Consider the following 21,599-nt stretch of genomic DNA (forward strand, 5'->3'; position numbering starts at 1 on the left):
AATCGAAAACAAATTTTAAGGTCAATATCATCCTTCACGGTCAAAAGTAAAAAAATACAATCCAAGGGAAGTAATAAGCTATAAAAGGGAGAAAATTTCTAAACCTGCCAAATGATATATTGAAATTTAATTTCAAAGCGGCGCAATAGGGGGCAATGTGTTTCTGACAAACGCATCTCTTGTAGTTGTTAAAATCGAATGACATGTTATTATTTTTCTATAACTTTAAGTGATGTTTATTTGTAGCTCAAATGACAATATAATACAGTGTTGTTTATTTTTTCTATAATTTAAAGAGATGCTTATTTGTAACTCAATGTTATTCAGTGTTGTTTATTTTTCTATAACTTAAACTGATGCTTATTTGTAGCTCAATCTAATACAGTGTTGTTTATTTTTCTATATCTTAAAATGACACTTATTTGCAGCACAACTTTATGCAGCAGTGTTTATTTTTTCTATAACTTAAAGAGATGCTTATTTGTAGCTCAACGTAACACAGTGCTGTTTATTTCTATAATTCTATGTGATGCTTATGTGTAGCTGAACCTAACACATTGCTGTTTATTTTTATATAACTTTAAGTTATGCTTATTTGTAGCTCAACATAATGCATCAATGTTTATTTTGTAGCAAAGAAATCCCGTCGTCACAGACAGCAAGCCCGTCCACCAAGCCCCGGCTACAGCACGGACAGTAACTACGGCATCGTTGACATACCTCGCAATCCGTACCCTAAATCCCAGCGCAGGCGGCAGATCGAAAAAAATGGTAAACTGAGGCGCAAGGGAGACAACTCTGAGAGTACTCAAAGCAAAGATGAGAGCTGTAACAATAGTCTCCCCTCCAGTATTAGCCAGCAGCCTTTAAAGAATGCTGGTTAGTTTTATTTTTTTGCCTCTCTGGCTTAAGCCCTTTTCTGTGAATATTCAATTTTAAGATTTTAAACAATTGTCGATTTTTTTATAGTGAAAATACTTAACCCATTTATGCCTAGTGGACTCTCCAATCCTTCTAAATTGGATCAATTTATTTCCAAAATTAGGGATGTCTAGTATATTTATTTCTATATTTCTTACATAAATTCCTTGAAGCAAACAGCGCAGCCCCTGATGAGACGCCGCATCATCTGGGTCTACGCTGCTTGCCAAGGCCTTTTTTCTAGACGCTAGGCATGAATGGGTTAAGTTGTGAGTAAGAAATGTACACCAATCCAGGTTTGAACTTTTTAATTGATGTTCAAAGTGTAACACAAAGAAGAATTATGAAAATGTAACAGGTTGTGTCGACATCTGGGAATGTTGTGCCAAAGTCAGACCAGTAATCCTATTTAGTTCCTTTCCTTTTTTAACTCTCTGAATCTTAACATTTCCCGCGTAGATTGAATGTAGTGCATTTAAAAATACAGATTTGTTTCTGCCTTGGTTTCTACCTGGTTCCTTATATTTCCCTTATATATGTTAAAAAAAATCCAGGATCAGCCATATAACTGATCAGCAGATCAACAGGGTTATTATGTATGAACACTATTCCTGTACTCTTAACATCCTTACAATTTTCTTAACTGGTTATAGACTAATAAATTAAATATTTCATAAGAAAGGTTTGTAACTTGACCTGACTGCAAATAAAATATGTGACATGAATTTCACAAACATTTCAACAGTTTTTTGTTCTGAATGCATGTATAATACCTGTACTGCCTATGGAAGTAGTATGTTGAATCCCAAAGAACTCACCATCCAATCTACATTTACCCAATATCAATGTTTGGTACATGAGCCATATTCTGACAAAAAATGGGTCTAAATGCATGTGCATAAAGTGTTGTCCCAGATTAGCCTGTGCAGTCAGCACTGGCTAATCTGAGAAGACACTACACTTGAATGTAATTTTGCGTTCATAGGAATTCTCTGCAAAACCAACATCCAGTTTTGGTGGAAAGTATCTTCCCTCATTAATCTGGTATGGTACTTTGCGAAAATGCATTATACGTTAGGTTTACCCAGAACGAGGCTGATAGTGTAACTAATGTAAGTGCCCTTCAATACCACAAAACTCTATTCCAGGTGGTGCCACTGAAGCCCTGTTTACCCGTCCCCCTTGCCCCCCTCAGACAAGCCCCGCCCCCTCATCCTATAAGACCCTACCACCCTCCTTGTATCGACACAAGACACCCCTAGATCCCCCCACCACCAACAACAACCCTCCGACGGGAAGCAGGCCAGTCTTTCAGTTCTCTGATGATGTATGTATATTGTGTATCTTTTGGTTAACCCATTTATGCCTAGTGGACTCTCCCATCCTTCTACATTGGATCAATATATTTCCAAAATAAGGGATGTCTAGTATATATTTATAATATTTATATTTACAATATATTCTTTTATGTTTATTACAGAAATTCTTTTAAGAAAACAGGGCAGACCCAGATGAGACGCCCCATCATGCGGCGTCTCATCTTGGTCTTAGCTGTTTGCCAAGGCCTTTTTTTCTAGACGCTAGGCATAAATTGGTTAACTGTTTTGTATCTTTTAAAGCTCAATCAGTCAAAAATAATAAATTGATTGTCAAAACGTAACTTCTGTAAGTTTGGGATTTAAAATATTAAAATTGCTAAAACGCCTTATTAGATATGATATTTATTGAAAAAAAATTGAGTAATGAATGTTATTGTGCATGTTGGAATATAAGTTTAACTTTCCTTTTGTAATCTTGACTTTTTTTATAATCATAAAAAGTCGGTTAAGACAAGTCAGTTTACAAAATAATTGTAATACTGTTAATATTTTTCATTGACTGGAAGAACAACAAGTATAATAAATGTCTACTTTCTATTGTTATATTGTATATGTTTATTTAGTTCAGTTCTTGATGCAGTATCTATCATAAACTGATGATTGTTAACCTAAGGTTTGCCAGGGCCAAGAAGTACTGATAATAATGTCGTTTTTTTTTTTTATTCAGATTCCGGTGGTATGACAATGACAGGGAAATTTGCTGAAAATACTCCATGCGTTTCAACTTTTGAGATTAAACTGCGCACCGGTGCAGCCTTTTGACCTCTGTAAGATAATGGAACATCAGTTGTGTGTAACCTTAATGAATGTTGAGTGTCACCTACTTGAAGCTCAAGAGCTTACATGAATGTGGAGTGTAGCCTATTTGAATATGGAGTGCAGCCTACATCCATTGGGCCCTGTGTCCATCGTCTGCTACCACTGAGGCTATGTTGTACGAAAGCCATGTTACTGGATTATAGTGCTTTGTAGCCTAAACATCATTGTAATGTTCAACATCCCAGATGTTTTGTTTTAACCCTTTCAGTGCTGGAACCAAATTTTGAAGGCCTTTGCAAACAGTTTGGATCCAAATGAGATGCCACAGAACGTGGCGTCTCATCAGGATCCAAACAGTTTGCTATTCTGATAGTGTTCTTTGAAACAAAATTGAAGAAAATGCTAATTTTAGAAATTTAGCAGACGACATTTAAGCAGACGACAAATTTTCCAGCATGCAAAGGGTTAATATTCAGTGCTTTAACACGGAACACTTACTGTTATTTGATCCCAACAAGTCTGTTTACAGTTATTTCTGTATAAACTTTCCTATTTTCAGATGTTTTAAAGAAATCTGCATGGCAGTTGTTCTATATGTTTGCGTTAGAAGAAAAACCAAAGAACCATTGTTCATGCTATTATTTTAAGCTTTTTCATGATATATTGGTAACATTTTTAAGAGCCAACATTTAACTTGTTCAAAATGTATAACCAACAGATGGACAAAGTTATCGAGGAAAGATTTTTATTAATGTATCAGAAAATACTTAATCAACTGTTTGCCAGAAAGTAAATATTTCATATATTTTACATCATCTCGAAGTATTATGTTTTAAATGGGTGTATACTTTCTGTATTCCGAAAAGAAATCCGAACAGCAAATCTTACTGTCAGATTGAAAGTTTTCCTCAAATCCTAGAGAGCGAAAAATGCTTGAAACTGAATGTCCTTCAAATAATCGTTGCTCTGCGAAAATGGAGCTTAATGCATGTGATCAAATAATAGCCTGTCTATGCATTTAGCCCCATTTCCACATATCGCAGCTGAAATATATTTAATCAAATCTTTTCTTTTGCCTTACCTTTCATACTTCTTTTAACTTTAAGCTATTTTTTTAAACATTACTTTTCATAATTTTTTGGTCAACATATCTTTGCCATTAAAATACAAATAGTTAAGTGAGAGAACAATTGTATATTTTAACGTAAACATCCTTAAAACAGAGCTAATGTTCTCCATCATGATATATTTATACATGTAGCTTAAGATTTCATTTTATACTGATCAGTGTGATCATATATATATGTTTATCATTCTTGATACCAAAGTTGTGCATAAAAACATTTTTTATAAATATATAAAATATATTAAAATGTTGAATAAAATGTTGTAAATTAAGTTCAGATTTACAATCTGACATTTGATGATGGGTCTATAAAACCAAAACAAAACTTTAGTATTATTAGGTCTCTATGAAATCCAGTAACTGTTCCAGCTTTATGTAAACTTGTTTATACGGTCTTGAACAGTTATATAAAGTTAAATATCTGGTTACTTTGATTTTCACACACACCTTTCATAGATATAAAAGTTAAACTTTTCCGTAATTAGAATTTGTTTTATGCAAATATTGTTTTCCCTGTATAGCCGTAAACTGCAGTACAGGTTAATAGGCTTTCATCAACATTCACTTTGATATAAGGGACTGTACACTTCTAAAGGAAAAAAGTCTGCCGGCACATAATTTGGCATCGTCATATTTCATTCATTCGCAATGGATATTTTACATGATTTTTAAAATTGTAATTTGTGAGCATAATTTATATCAAACATCATATACATTTATACACATTTCAAAGAAACTAAATATTTGTGTGTGCTTTTTTTATGGGATGACTAAATACTGCAAGGTTTCAGATACTGAATTATTCATATACATGTACATCGTAACATGTATATGTATCGATTATTTCTTTTTTGTATTGTCCCTCTGTATCATTTACTACTGATCAAGCTGTATTAAATATAGTCTTTTATTTAACATATTTTGTTAATTTTGTTGATTAGAAGTGTAATTTTCAGACACAAGAGAAGTGTAAAAATGATCTGTACCTGCCAAATGATAAAATAAATAATAAAAGCAGCGCAGTAGGGGGCATAGTGTTTCTGACAAACACATCTCTTGTTTCCTTACAAAATATTTGACATAGTGCTACCTTATTTGATTTCTTCCTTCTGAAAAGACTGAACTGCAATTCATCATTTAAATGTTAATTTTAAAAATATTAATGCTAATGTTTATTTTTTAAATATAAGGTGATTAAAAAAAACCATTAAAAGCATTATATGCGTGATAAAATAACATATTATTTGATACAGAGCTGGCTTGATATTGTTGGGGTTTTCTTTTGCAAAAATTATGGGTGGTTGCTGTTATTGTGATTTTTTTATGACGACTTTAATTAAAGCACTTTCTTGTGGAACCAAACAAAACTTATTTTTTTATTAAAAATAAGACACTACGTAGACATGTGAGTCCCTTAACCCATTTATGCCTAGAGTCTAGAAAAAAGGCCTTGGCAAACAGCGTAGACCAAGATGAGACGCTGCATGATGCGGCGTCTCATCAGGGTCTGCGCTGTTTGCTTAAAGGAATTTTTTGTCGGCGTCTCATCAGGGTCTGCGCTGTTTGCTTAAAGGAATTTTTTGTCAGAAGTATTGTAATATAGAAATAAATGTACTAGACATCCCTAATTTTGGAAATAAATTGATCCAATTTAGAAGGATGGGAGAGTCCACTTGGCATAAATGGGTTAAAATATGATGTGTGGTGATATTTGACCGTCTGAACTGTAGTTAGGAATAGATTATGGTCTTCATTACAGTGCCAATGACATTGCTGTTACACTTGTGATTATATTTGAAACTCCATTTATGTCATGTTGTGTTTTTCTTTTGAAGTTGAGGAAAATTACTGACAGTGCAATATGTATGTATATTTAGAAAACATATGTATAAACGGTATGTATATGTGTTTAAAGATGATATCTATGTGTTAAGCTATGTATGTGTAAATGACTACTACTATTATTATTGGGTGACTGCATGATTAATGAATACTTTTGTTATCAGTCTGTATAAAGCTAATCTGAATATTTGTCACAAAAATAAAATATCAATATACATGTAAATAAAAAATAAATGTTATACCATTTAGCATTAATAATATTGAATGACTGGTATAATCAGTTCCTTATGTCAATTAATACATCATGTAACAAAATGTAATAATAACAACTTAGAAATAATGTTTTTAATTATAAATTATGTCATTTTGTTTGATAATATTATCATTTAAAATGTAAGCGTATAGTCAATTCTCTGTTTCAGCTTTACTTGTTTACATCGATCAATACTTAATGATGTAAATAACATAAATTCAAGTTGTATGCAAAAAAAAAGCAGAGAAATGAAGCTTTTACTTTACCATGTTTTATTATCCCATTTATGCCTAGCGTCTAGAAAAAAGGCCTTGGCAAACAGCGTAGACCCAGATAAGACGCTGCATGATGTGGCGTCTCATCAGGGTCTGCGTTGTTAGCTTAAAGGAATTTCTGTAAGAAATAATTCTAAATATAGAAGTAAATATACTAGACATCCCTAATGTTGGAAATAAATTGATCCAATTTAGAAAGATGGGAGAGTCCACTAGGCATAAATAGGTTAAGTCTATTCTATCTTGCCACCAATGTGCTATGAGTGATTTTTATACAGGTATAAAAGAAAAGTATGTTATATAATTATGTTCTTATTATGTGCGAGTGTACTGTATTGTTTTCTATGTTATTTACTAAGTTATTTATAATATGTGTTGAAAACCAAATGCATAATCACTTTCAGTTGCAAAACTAGATGTCTATTGATATAATAAAAATGTGAATTAACATTAAAATGTGTTATTTTTTATTTGTGTATTAACTTTTTCCATCATAGTGCATGTATTTGTATACTAGCCTTCCATAAATGAACTTATTGTTTGTTCTAAGGTCTCTGCGGCCGTCATAAGATGCCATGAAATAAATAAGCCTTTCTCTGAGAAAACGGGGCGTAATGCATGTGCACACAGTGTCGTCTCAGATTAGCCTGTGCAGTTCTAGACTGGATTTTCGGATAGAAGAGACTTTCTTTAAATGAAAAAATCATACAAGCTGAAATTATCGTCCCTGATGAGACTGTGCGAACTGCACTGTACGACACTACGCACATGCATTAAGGCCTGTTTTCCCTGCACTTTATGCACTTGCATTAAGGCCTGTTTTCCCAGCACACTACGCACTTGCATTAAGGCCTGATTTTTCCAGCACTTTACGCACTTGCATTTAGGCCTGTTTTCCCAGAGCGAGATTCAATTTTGTCTTTAGATTGGAAACAAATACTGTAAATCCTTGGATCACGGCAATATTAATGGAACGTCTTTATTATGTCAAAGATTAAATCGTGTGACAAAGTCAATAGCCTGACTGGGAACTATGTTTTAAGGTATCCGGACAAAGGGCACCCGGACAATCGGGATCCCGTAAATGTGTCGACCAGGACAATTGGCACCCGATTTAATTATAAACCCGGACAATCGGCACCAGATTAAAGGCGATTGGAAACGCCTATCGACGACAAAATATCATAGCTGTACTTTATAAGCTGCACGAGTCCGCTCATAAATAGTTTGAAATGAAAAATTGTGTAGTTTGAGGCATTCAATTTCGTGTCATATTGAACTGTTAGACACTATTACAACAAAAGATACGCATAGTTACGGAATACGACTATTGTGGTCATTTAGTGACGAGTTATTTTTACACAACAACTTTTTGATAATATTATTATCAGATTTTTTTCGCAATGGCATCGCCATGCAGTGACAGCAGCTTTACGAAATTGCCATCAGGGCCATGGTGTTCCCGCAATAAAAAGTCCCGTCGCGCTGGGTACCGGACACAAAGTGACATTGTAATAAGTTGAACAGGTTGGTTCCTTTCTCCTTGGGATCTGTGCTTGATAATAACACACAGATGTCCTTGGTGACGCTCGGCAGTGTCACATGTCATGTCTCTCGGCGGCCACCTTTGGACGCCCAGACTGCTGGTGCTTTTTGAAAGTTGAAGTGGCGTCCTTCCAGTTGGAAATGCCGGTAGCGATGAAACTGCCATCAGATCAGTTCTTATCCACAAAGGAGAATACAAGAATATCCGACTGGTCTTAATGCAGGGCCGTACGCAGGAAATTTTGACTGGTGGTGGGGGCGAGCCGTGGAGGGTACTGTAGGGGTCACCCCGCCCGATTTTTTTTTATTTGGCACTTTTCAATGTGAATTTTAATTCTTAAAAAATATATATTTATGGTATATAGCAAGTAAATCAGCAACTTTTTGAAGTCAAAAGCTTTAAACAATTGTGTGAAATTCACACCAATGTTTAAAGGGGCCTTTTCACAGATTTTGGCATGTATTGAAGTTTGTCATGAAATGCTTTATATTGATAAATGTAAACATTGGATCTAAAGGCTCCAGGAAAAAGTCAAGAATAAAATTTTAAAAAAGAAAAGAAAGTAACCCTCAACAGGGCTACAACCATTGATCCATGGAGTCCCGGTGTGACGTGAAACTCGTCAGACCATGAGAAGGGTCAGATAAACGGAAAACACAGAGCACTGCGCATGCGCATTAGAACATAAATAAACAAAATCATATGCGTGAGAACCGTCAGATACAGGTAATAGACGAGTTAATTGTTATTGTTTACATTCGGGATTTTCCGCGCATGCGCACTGACTGGTTGGCAAAAACACTGGTTACAGTCACGTAAAACATGTAAAAAGGGCTTTTGTTTAGTCAATTAAACGATAAAAAATCCGAAATAAACATTACAACTCTTAAACAATAGTGCAAATATATCATATTTAGTACTAATAAATGTATCATCATATAATTTCCTCTTTATAAAAATACAAATTAGTTATTAGTATCAGAGTAAACGTGGTCGGAAGACTAAATACTGACAATACCACACAACAAAACAATACATTAGCCGTATTCCTTTTTATAGTAAGACTTTAAAAAATGATATTTCAAAACTTGTAAAACATATATTAATTTGATTATAACTATAAACGGTGTGGATATTGTTATTGCTCATCAGCGACCGAAAGTGTATTATAAGAGGCGCATTTAATCAATTATAAAACAAAGCCATAAAAAACGGAATACATTAACAATAGTTAAATGTTGTTGTAATTTTCTTTTCCATAGAATGAATTTCCGTTTCGTTTCCATTGAATAACAATATTAATAAATTTTAATATACAAATGAAAATAAAACCTGCATCTTGTGCAAATTGAACTGTCTTTGCATGTATATTGAAATCTCTTAACAAGTAATAAGGAGTGATACATTTAACAATCTAGCATTTTATGATAAATATATGTATTTATTTAATTTATTTTACGCAAATACTGTTTATCCATTGTGATTGCTTGTTTTCATGATGGTGTTACGTGCAATGCAAGAACGTATAATCTTTACACTAAATTGACGAGTTTACATTTGCCGGTACCCGCGGTAAATACATAAATTGTGTAGCAGTAATATTGAACAATATTTTAACTTTAAAGACATAAAGCACTGTATTATTATTATTAAACTGGCTAACAAATAAATACACATGTTCCTGTTAATCCGTTTCGGACAAATATCTTCTTTTTTTAATATGTTAAATTATTTATTAAAGCAAATGTTACGTATTTTGGCTTTAATATTTGGCTTGCTCAATATGACTGCTCAATATGCCAAGAGATGACATGGAAGTATCATAAAGTCTGCCACATGTGGTCTATGCAAGGACCCAATTAAAGTATAGGTCCCTATGTTTATGACGCCGGCATGTTTTCTGTGTAATTGTCTGGGCAGTCTCCGATCATAACGAGATAATATGCTTGTGACGAACAACGGTTCAATTAAACACCAGGTTAGAAATGCTGAAACAAGTGTCAAAATTGGTGTGCACAATTAAATAAAACAATTAGATTTATGAATTTATTTGTTGTGTAACAAGGTAAGTTTGTACAGATATATTAAGATTAAAATCAGTTACTATATGTTGCGAACAAAAAGCGATCTATTTGTTGTTTGTTTCCATCCTTATTTGTGTTCTTTCATTAAATTTAATTTATTCTAAACGAATTTACATTTCTGAAATTTTGTATCTAAAATGGACGTGAAAATGCGGTTAGTAGAGATTTTTGTGGTAACCACATACCGAGCTCGTAGATAGTGTACGTTCCACTCCAGAGCTCGTTTTTAGTAAAAACAAATAATAACAACAATATAATCGTTCAAAAAATGAATTTCCACGCATGCTTATGTTTTATTCAGACATAAATAGTAAAATTATATTTGATACAGTTCATGATTATCAGTAAAAACGATGATAATGTCAACCTTCTCTATATGCGCTTATATGAATTCCACCTCTTTTTGCCAACCAGTGGGCGGAGTCTAAACTTTGCAGGTGCGTGTGACGTCAAGCGTTAACTCGTCTATATGAATTCCACCTCTTTTTGCCAACCAGTGGGCGGAGTCTAAACTTTGCAGGTGCGTGTGACGTCACGCGTTAACTCGTCTATATTGAGCAACGATTCTTTCCATTATTTAATTATAATTGCAACAGACACATGACAATCTATGCATAATATTTCATGTATAACTACGATTACAATTTACCTTCAATTTTACTGCAGTTATTTACTAAATGTATCTTAACGACATCTGTGCACAATGTCGCTACTACACTGCGGTGCGTTCAACTTCAACGTCAATTTTTATGATTTAATAGATGTATTAGACTAATGCGGACACTTGTGCTGAATGTGCTTTTTATACTGAACAAAAACAATTTCGTCGCAAGTGAGATAATTTCTTTTAAGACTGATGTCTTATCAAAATACAGGCGAAATAATTATTTTCAGATAGTTCTTTTGCAACCGACCTTAAGCCTGGCACAGGAGCTTGAAATTCTATCCATAAAGCTAATCTAATGGCTAAATAACAAAAAAAAATACCCCTTTATAGTATATAGACTACCATATAGGGGTATATTTTTGTAATATTAGTTATTATTAGTTTTATGGATAGAATTTCATACTCCTGTGGGCCTAGCAACCCTGATTTGTTGATATCTTTCTTCTCAATCTCTTCTTCTTCTTTTATAATAATGGCTATGTTCAATACTGATACATTATGGCCATGCGTGGGGGGTTAAAAAGAAATAGATTGATAGGTTTCCCGAGTTACTCAATCCACTCAGGAAAATCCTATCAACAGTGATAAAAAGGTGCAAAACCTAACACCTTAAGCCCCTAAGACCTAAATATATACATATACAACTGTGCATGTGGTGAGAATATTAGTCGTGTTAAAAACAGGATAAAAGCAGAATCATGTGATCTAAGGAAGGAACACTGATGTAGACAGCACTGATTTAAATCCAGGGATCGTATCAGCGCTAACTACATAAGATGGAAGTGTGTTCCATTGTACAACTGTTCTTGGAAAGGAAGAAAATTTGTGGTAATCTGCTGTACTTGGTGGTATTTGGTATGCCATGTGATGGTGATGGCGTGAGTGTCTAATGTATGGAGTGTGATAGTGAAGGGGTTTGACATCATCATGATTATATACTATTTTATAGAACAAAATGAGTCTAGCTTGTTGTCTTCTTGATTGCAAGGTATTCCAATTCAAATCCTTAATTATATTTGTGACCGTGCACGGTGTCTTGCTGTAATTATTTGTTACAAATCTGGCAGCTCGACGCTGAACATTTTCAATTTTATCAATATCTTTCTGATGGTAAGGGTCCCACACACTAGAGCAATATTCCAAGGATGGTCTAACAATGCTGTTATATGCCGCTGCCTTAGTTTCCATTTTAGAAGAATGAATGTTTCGTTTTAAGAAACCTAAGCTCTGGCTTGCTTTACTACCGGTACTAATTTTATTTACGTGAGGTGACCAGTTTAAAGTTGAGCTTACTTCAACGCCAAGATAAGTGGCTTGGTTTACAACAGACAGAGGTTGATTGTGAAGAGTGTAGGCTGTTTTTAATGGTTTACAGTTTCTTGTAACATGCATGATATGACATTTTTCTATGTTAAAAGACATCTTCCATTTCAGCTCCCACAATGATAGACTATCTAGATCTCTCTGAAACTGAATATGTTCAGACTGAATGGCAGTCATCATTTTTATAAGATTAAGAACACACTTAACAATAAACTTGTCATGATTTTGATATAACTCATTCAATAAATCGTATACATGAATGATCACCAACACACTGTTAATAGTGCTCGATTGGTCATTGTCGGCTTGGGTACTACTTACATGTACCCCGGGTAATCTTAAGTATACTTACATGTACCCCGGGTACGGTAAATATACTTTAACGTACCCGAGAAATTTAACGCTAAATCAGTCGTTGTCAGCTTTAAAAAAATATTAATTATATTCACATTTATGTCTATTTTCTGTAAAATGGCCTCTATATTATCGAAAACTCATACTCAAAAAGCCTGTTGACGCAGTTTTTTTTAAGATAAGTTTGTTTAAAATAATTGGTAGCGCGTTTTATGACATCAGATTTTAGGCGGAAATACAACTCGGGTACAGTCTAATAATGAACGGGTACGATTACGTTTATTTACCGTACCCATGGTACATGTTAGTATACTTAAGAGTACCTGGGGTACATGTAAGTAGTACCTGAGCCGACAATGATCAATCAAGCATTATTAGTGAATATTTTCCAAATTATTTTCATCTACACAACATATGTAGCAAAGTTGGCAACTGTTTATTTAAAAAAATCCAAATAAAATGTAAAATTCTAGGAAATAAGGATAAGTCGTAGATTAGATACTTTATAAATTGTTTGTTAAAAGAAAGTGGCTAGCCGTACGGCCCTGTACGACAAGCCAATATACTTTATATAGGCTTGCCATACGGGGCCGTTTGACTAGCCTATATTGGCTTGTCGTATGGCTCTGTACGTTTAGCCTTTCCTATAGGGAATGTTTAGCCATACAGCTGTTATAACAAATAAATATATTGATTATTTATTGATCTACGTGCAGATATCTTTGCCATGCATTATGAGAACACGTGCTAATACATGTACTTAAATTGTGTGCTACCACGCAGGCTGATTAGATGCTAATTGTTTTTTGCTACATGAACGTCAGGCAAGATAATAAGTGCATATGTTTTAGCTACTTAGATAGTGAAATTCCGATTTTTGTGCATAGTATATAAAGGGTGTAAAAAAGGGAGATATGAACATGCAATTTATTTCGCCAAACAACAAATACAGCAAGTAATATAAATCACAGTTATGTAGTATTTAAATACGCATTGTACATTAATTCCTTAAACCCGGGTTCAAGACTTTGAACTGCGGTTCAAAGTCTCTTAGCTCTATAGTTAAGAAATGACCAATGAAACCGTGACATTTGCCTTCTAATTGTGGTTTAACCTCCGCTGATTGGTTGTCTCTGAATTATGTAGATAAGAGATTTGTATCTTTTTTAGACGCACTTTGAACCGCTGTTCAAACTCTTGAACTCGGGTTTAAGGAATAAATAGTTAACTGTTTAAATAATGAATGTGCATTCCGCGCGTCTTAACCCCAGTTTAAGACTTTGAACCGCAGTTTAAGACTTTAAACCGCAGTTTAAGACTTTAAACCGCAGTTTAAGACTTTGAACCGCAGTTCAAAGTCTATTAACCCTATAGTTAAGAGAGGACCAATAAAGAATTAATGTGCAAACGGCACTTTGAACTCCGGTTCAAAGTTTCTTAACTATACAATTGACTGTTAAATAATAAATGTGCATTCCGCGCCTCTTAACCACAGTTTAGGACTTTGAACCGCAGATCAAAGTCTCTTAACCCTATAGTTAAGAGATGACCAATGAAGTCCCGGTATTTACCTTCAAATTGTGGTTTAAGCCCCGCTGATTGGTTGTCTCAGATAACAGATTTATATCTATGTTTAGACACACTTTGAACCGTGGTTCAAAGTCTTGAACCCGGGTTTAAGGACTTCATGTGCAAACAGCAATTTGAACCCAGGTTCAAAGTCAATTAACTATATAGTTAACTGTTAAACCGTGGTTTAAGGAATTAATGTGCATTTCGCGTGCCATACATGTACCACTGCCTTATTTAAATGATCATTCATTAGTGAAGATTTTCACCTATAGACAGTTGTGATAAAGAGATCTTTATCAAGCAAATTGTTGGTTAAGAACCTTGAAACTTTCCCACATGGTAGCTACGAGCATATGTGCACATAGTAGCTACGAGCATATGTGCAACCCTGCACTATTTGGAATGTTTTGATCTGACCCCTGGGTCAAAAGTTATGGGGTTGGGGTGGGGCTGGGTCAGAGATTTTCACTCATTTTTGTAGGTTATTTTACATTAACTTCTTCATTTCTACACCGATTTACTTCATTTATTGATACTGTACCTCTTTTATTACAATACGGTCAATCTCAACTATGCATGGCCCCATTACCAACCCTGGGGCACCCCGCCAACAAAGACCACGCCCACCCAAAATTGCCTTTTACTATAACTTCTTCATTTCTACACCGATTCACTTCTAATTGATACTGAACTTCTCTTATGACAATACGGTCAATCTCAACTATGCATGGCCCCATTACCAACCCTGGGGCACCCCTGGGTCAAACATGCGGTGTAGGGATACTCGTCGGCCTCTACCGCGCCATTTCTAGTTATTACATGTATAAGTTTATTACTTCCTGTGAGATTTGTCAGACCAACTCTTTGTATGCTATAATGATTATGATGATGATGATGATGGTAGTGAGGGTTACTTGTCTTCATTATAATTACTGCCCATTAGAATTGTCAGACCAACTCTATGTATGCAATAATAATGATGATAAAAGTAAAAGTGGTGGTAACTTGTCTTTGTAATCATATAAATGATTACATGTTTATTACTGCCTGTAAGATTTTTCAGACCAAATCTATGTATGCAATTATGATGATGATAAAGGTGGTAGTGGTGGTAACTGGCATTTTTCATGATAACATGATTATCACTGCCCATGAGATTGGTTAGACCAACTCTATGTATGCAATAATGATGATAATAAAAGTGGTAGTGGTGGTGACTGGCCATTCTCATGATAACATGAGTATAACTGCCTGTGAGATCTGTTAGATCAACTCTAAGCATGCAATAATGATGATGATGAAGGTGGTAGTGATGGTGACTTGTCTTTCTCATGATAACATGATTATAAGTGCCTGTGAAATTTGTGAGACCAACTCTCTGTATGCGATAAAGATTATGATGAAGGTAGTAGTGGCGGTTACTTGCCTTTCTCATGAATACATTGATAATAACGGTACATCCCGTGAGATTTGTCAGACCAACTCTATGTATGCAATTATGATGATGATGAAGGTGGTAGTGATGGTGACTTGTCTTTCTCATGATAACACAAGTATAACTGCCTGTGAGATTTGTCAGACCAACTCCAAGCATGCAATAATGATGATGATGATGAAGGTGGTAGTGATGGTGACTTGTCTTTCTCATGATAACATGAGTATAACTGCCTGTGAGATTTGTCAGATCAACTCCAAGCATGCAATAATGATGATGATAAAGGTTGTAGTGGTGGTGACTGGCCTTTCTCATGATAACATGAGTATAACTGCCTGTGAGATTTGTCAGATCAACTCCAAGCATGCAATAATAATGATGATGAAGGTGGTAGTGATGGTGACTTGTCTTTCTCATGATAAAATGAGTATAACTGCCTGTGAGATTTGTCAGATCAACTCCAAGCATGCAATAATGATGATGATGAATGTGGTAGTGATGGTGACTTGTCTTTCTCATGATAACATGAGTATAACTGCCTGTGAGATTTGTCAGATCAACTCCAAGCATGCAATAATGATGATGATAAAGGTTGTAGTGGTGGTGACTGGCCTTTCTCATGATAACATTAGTATAACTGCCTGTGAGATTTGTCAGATCAACTCCAAGCATGCAATAATGATGATGATTAAGATGGTAGTGATGGTGACTTGTCTTTCTCATGATAACACAAGTATAACTGCCTGTGAGATTTGTCAGACCAACTCCAAGCATGAAATATTGATGATGATGAAGGTGGTAGTGATGGTGACTTGTCTTTCTCATGATAACATGAGTATAACTGCCTGCGAGATTTGTGAGACCAACTCTCTGTATGCGATAAAGATTATGATGAAGGTAGTAGTGGCGATTACTTGCCTTTCTCATGAATACATTGATAATTACAGTACATCCCGTGAGATTTGTCAGACCAACTCTATGTATGCAATAATGATGATGATGAAGGTGGTAGTGGTGGTGACTGGCCTTTCTCATGATAACATGAGTATAACTGCCTGTGAGATTTGTCAGACCAACTCCAAGCATGCAATAATGATGATGATGAAGGTGGTAGTGATGGTGACTTGTCTTTCTCATGATAACATGAGTATTACTGCCTGTGAGATTTGTCAGACCAACTCCAAGCATGCAATAATGATGATGATAAAGGTTGTAGTGGTGGTGACTGGCCTTTCTCATGATAACATGAGTATAACTGCCTGTGAGATTTGTCAGATCAACTCCAAGCATGCAATAATGATGATGATGAAGGTGGTAGTGATGGTGACTTGTCTTTCTCATGATAACATGAGTATAACTGCCTGTGAGATTTGTCAGATCAACTCCAAGCATGCAATAATGATGATGATGAAGGTGGTAGTGATGGTGACTTGTCTTTCTCATGATAACATGAGTATAACTGCCTGTGAGATTTGTCAGATCAACTCCAAGCATGCAATAATGATGATGATAAAAGTGGTAGTGGTGGTGACTGGCCTTTCTCATTATAACATGAGTATAACTGCCTGTGAGATTTGTCAGATCAACTCCAAGCATGCAATAATGATGATGATTAAGATGGTAGTGATGGTGACTTGTCTTTCTCATGATAACACAAGTATAAATGCCTGTGAGATTTGTAAGACCAACTCCAAGCATGCAATAATGATGATGATAAAGGTTGTAGTGGTGGTGACTGGCCTTTCTCATGATAACATGAGTATAACTGCCTGTGAGATTTGTCAGATCAACTCCAAGCATGCAATAATGATGATGATTAAGATGGTAGTGATGGTGACTTGTCTTTCTCATGATAACACAAGTATAACTGCCTGTGAGATTTGTCAGACCAACTCTAAGCATGGAATATTGATGATGATGAAGGTGGTAGTGATGGTGACTTGTCTTTCTCATGATAACATGAGTATAACTGCCTGTGAGATTTGTCAGATCAACTCCAAGCATGCAATAATGATGATGATGAAGGTGGTAGTGATAGTGACTTGTTTTTCTCATGATAACATGAGTATAACTGCCTGTGAGATTTGTCAGATCAACTCTCTATATGCAATAATGATGCTTATAAAGGTGGTAAAGGTGGTGACTTTTCTTTCTCTTGATTTCTTGATTATAAGTGCCTGTGAGATTTGTCAGACCAACTCTCTGTATGCAATAATGATTATGATGAAGGTGGTAGTGCGCACTTGCCTTTCTTATGAAAACATTGATAATTACTGCCCGTAAGATTTGTCAGACCAACTCTCTTTGTATAATAATGAAGAAAAGGGGGCATATAGTGATTGGGCTGTGTGTCTGTCTGTCTGTCCGTCTTTCCGCCAGACTTTGCGTTTAGGTTTCGAAAATTCTCAAAAATTCTATCTCCTTGAGATATAACCTTCATATTTGGTATGCATGTGTATATAGACAAGGCCTTTCCATACGCACACAAATTTTTACCCCTCTGACCTTGACCTTGAACTTACGGTCCGCGTTTAGGTTTCGAAATCTGCGTTTAGGTTTCGAAAAAAGCTCATAACTTATATCAAGCATTTATAGGGGGCATAAGTCAACTAATGGTGACAGCTCTTGTTCTGTTTTATTTACAGGTGAACGGACGACATTATATGATTGGCTTATTTTGTTTTTCAGATAAATCAAGAGTTGTGCTTTACGTGGGACATTTAACACAAAGTAACATATGCATGCCACCCACAAACAAACGGCCTTGATGAAAGGACCAATCAAACAATCAAAAGGTAAATTTCAAACTGTTTATCACTGAGATGTGACTGTGTTTTTGCTTATTATTCACTATAAATTTTAACCAAGCATTTGCCAATCTGTTTAGTCTTTGTGTGTAAACTGGGCCTTGCCCACCCTTAAATTTACACACCAGATTTTCCAAAATTAATCATAAAGAGAGATAGGTTCGTCCTCAATTGCTGGTACATGTAATCTAACAAAGCCTTGAAGATTTGGATTTCCACCCTGAAGACTTTAGCTGGTTCAATATTGATTCTGTACAATATGTGTAGGCAGCGTAATTATTGTTTTAAAAATTTGCATTGAATTCATTAAGTTGCATAATTTATACCAGAACAGTGTTCAATATCACTTTATGTGCTTCTGATTTGTTAAAACCTTACTAATTGTCTGATTTTTGTTAAAGGGCCTTAAGCAAATTGGTCAACGACATATAGAACGATTGGGATGAAAGGCTTGATGAGGTTCTTTTCTCAATTCGGACCAAAAAACAGTTGTCAACTAAATTCAGCCCATTCTTCCTTCTGTACGGACGGGAAGCAATGTACCCGAGTCAGTTGCAGACTGTGGCTCTTGATGTATGTAAATAAAGCATCTTTGATTACATACTTAATATGTTGCTGACAGGAGTTTAGATGAAGATTTAATGTTTTCCATATCCTGTGTCAATTAATTGTTTTAGTCCCACATTCTTTAACATATCCTTGTTATGTAAAGGCCTAGAGTGAAAAAGAAGGGGGCAGCATAGCGATCTCTTATTGGTTCATCCCCCCTGCCCCTCATGGTTGGTCAAAACCAAAAATACGAAACAAATGCTTAAATTTTATACATTTTTAGCTCACCTCAGCACTACGAGCACATGTTGAGCTATTTATGCCACCGGTAGGGTGGCATATAGCAGTTGAACTGTCCATCAGTGTGACAGTCAGTTTGTCAGTCTGTCCGTCCGTCTGAAAAAAATTAACGTTTCCATAACTTTTGCAATTTTGAAGATAGCAACTTGATATTTGACATGCATGTGTATCTCATGAAGCTGCACATTTTGAGTGGTGAAAGGTCAAGGTTATCCTTCAAGGTTAAAGGTCAAAAAACTAAATCCAAGGGAAATAACAAGCTTTTAAGGGAGAGAATTTCTATTTTATATCTTTTGGCCTGTACAGATCAATTTCACAAGGGAAGTCATATTTTTTTAAAGGATATAATAAAACAAAAATTTTAAGGTCACGGTCTTCCTTAAAAGTAAAAAAATACAATCCAAGGGAAGTAATAAGCTATACAAGGGAGATAATTTCTAAACCTGCCTAATGATATATTTAAATTTTATTTAAAAGCGGCGCAATAGGGGGCATTGTGTTTCTGACGAATACATCTCTTGTTCAATCACCTTTTGTTTGTCGTTGGTAATGCGTCATCATAATTACCTCGTGAACTTTCCCTTAAAGGCCACATTTATTGTCCAATCTTCCTGAAACTTGGTAAAAAAATGTGTCCCTATTATATTTTTACCAAGTTTGAAACTAAGTTGCCCGAGGTCAAGAAATAAGTCACTAGGTAAAATTAAAGAAAAGGTTTTTGAACTCCCTAGTTTCATGGCTAAATCTTTACTAAACTTGGTTAGAATCTTGACAATATCTAGGTTGAGTTCAAATCTGGGTCAGCGAGTCCAAAAACCGGTTCAACTGTTTAAATTTTACCAAAATCTTGTGACTACTATAGTGGCCACATTTATGACCCAATCTTGACGAAATATTATTTTTGAAAATACCTAGTCCAAGTCATGTGTATCCAAAAACTAGGTCACTAGGTCCAGTTTTGATTATTTGGTTACATGTACCTCAAACTCAGGTGAGCAATTCAGGGCCATACTTGTTAAACAACGAGTATATTTCTTGATCACCACCTAAATTATAAGTGTTTAGAATAAGGAATTCCCTAGAAATATTTAATTATTACGTCAACGTTTATGTTGTATGTTCAATTTATGTGCTTTTTCTTTTACAACGATATATTTCTTGTTCTGTCTACATAATAAGTTATATCTTTTCTCAAAAATTCATCAACTGCACTTATGAATAAACACTCACTTTGGAAACAAACATGGAAACAAAAATTATATTTTATGTTTTGTCAAACTGACAGAAAAACAATTCTGAATATTGACATATAATGGACTATTTTCTCCTTCTTAAATCAAGTACTGGTATGATTCATTCAAAATGAAGAAGTATATTTGTTTAGAAATGTTCTTTAGAAGAGTAAAAAGACTTGTTTGTTACACAAATGTAATATTAATCAGCAAAAGCAAAAAAATCATGAACCAGACTTGTTCCTTTTTTTGGTGGATTGTTTTATGATGTGCATTTGTCTTTTTTTCATCAGGACAAAAAAGGTGTATTGTCCGACCCAGACATGATTGAAAAACCATCCAGTGTGCGAAAGCAACAAACAGAAACTGCAGGAAAAGTTGTACTGGACAATATGTCTAAAGCCTAAGAGACTAATTTCAAGCCAACAACAAAAAAAGAAAATTTGATCAAATACATGTGGGGGCTAGAGTGTTAAAGTTCAATGCTTCGAGGGCGGCGAGAAAAGCCAAAGGAAATCTTGAAAGTAATTACACTGGACCATATGTTGTAGACAATATAAAAGGGAATATTGCAACACTTAAAACAATGAGTGGACAGGTTTTGAAGTCTGGAGTGTCCCTCAACAACGTAAAAATATTTGTGGAATCAGCAGTGGAATCAGCAGAAAATTGCTTAAAGCTTCAAACAGGAGTCAGCAGAGTAAATACAATACAATGTATTTGCAGTTTTACAGAAAAGCCAAGTGTTTGTCCAGTCAGCTCCTTCATTAATGAGGCTTTAAAACTAAATCAAGGTCAAATACACTTAATACTAAAAAGTAAAGATGGAAACTAAAATTTTGTGTGCATGGTTTACCTGCATAAATAATTTGGAATTGCATATTTTTTTAAATTATAGAACAACAAAGTAAATGTTGAAAATGGTTCATGATAGTTCTATGTATACATATTGTTAAATCACTCGTTTTAGGGCAATTATAATTTTTTTGTTTAAAAAGGCAATCTTACTGAACATTTGCAGATTTTAGGTGATATTGATACTGATTTTAAGGTGATGCCATGTTTTATAGTTAACTTGAATGTACAGATATTTTTCAATTCATTGCTTTGTAACTGAATTTATGTATTTTTTACCACCTTCCTGTAACTTTTAATTTAGTGTTTTGTTGGAAATT

General features: G+C 34.8%; 3 long non-coding RNA genes across 3 annotated transcripts; 2 read left to right on the top strand and 1 right to left on the bottom strand.

Moving 5' to 3' along the window:
- The first annotated feature begins 678 nt into the window (after positions 1–678).
- On the top strand, positions 679–4,998 carry LOC127833921 (uncharacterized). Its single transcript, XR_008027677.1, has 3 exons — positions 679–879; positions 2,070–2,248; positions 2,968–4,998. It is a non-coding gene; the product is annotated as an uncharacterized LOC127833921 (long non-coding RNA).
- Positions 4,999–8,703: 3,705 nt separating this feature from the next.
- LOC127833922 (uncharacterized) lies at positions 8,704–21,264 on the top strand. The gene is made up of 4 exons (XR_008027678.1): positions 8,704–8,827; positions 18,225–18,331; positions 18,745–18,916; positions 20,718–21,264. It is a non-coding gene; the product is annotated as an uncharacterized LOC127833922 (long non-coding RNA).
- Positions 10,134–10,738, bottom strand: LOC127833924 (uncharacterized). The gene is made up of 2 exons (XR_008027679.1): positions 10,666–10,738; positions 10,134–10,582 (listed from the first exon to the last, which is right to left on the bottom strand). It is a non-coding gene; the product is annotated as an uncharacterized LOC127833924 (long non-coding RNA).
- Positions 21,265–21,599: the final 335 nt, after the last annotated feature.

Source organism: Dreissena polymorpha, chromosome 6, assembly GCF_020536995.1.
Source record: "Dreissena polymorpha isolate Duluth1 chromosome 6, UMN_Dpol_1.0, whole genome shotgun sequence".
Classification (NCBI taxonomy): Eukaryota; Metazoa; Mollusca; class Bivalvia; order Myida; family Dreissenidae; genus Dreissena; species Dreissena polymorpha.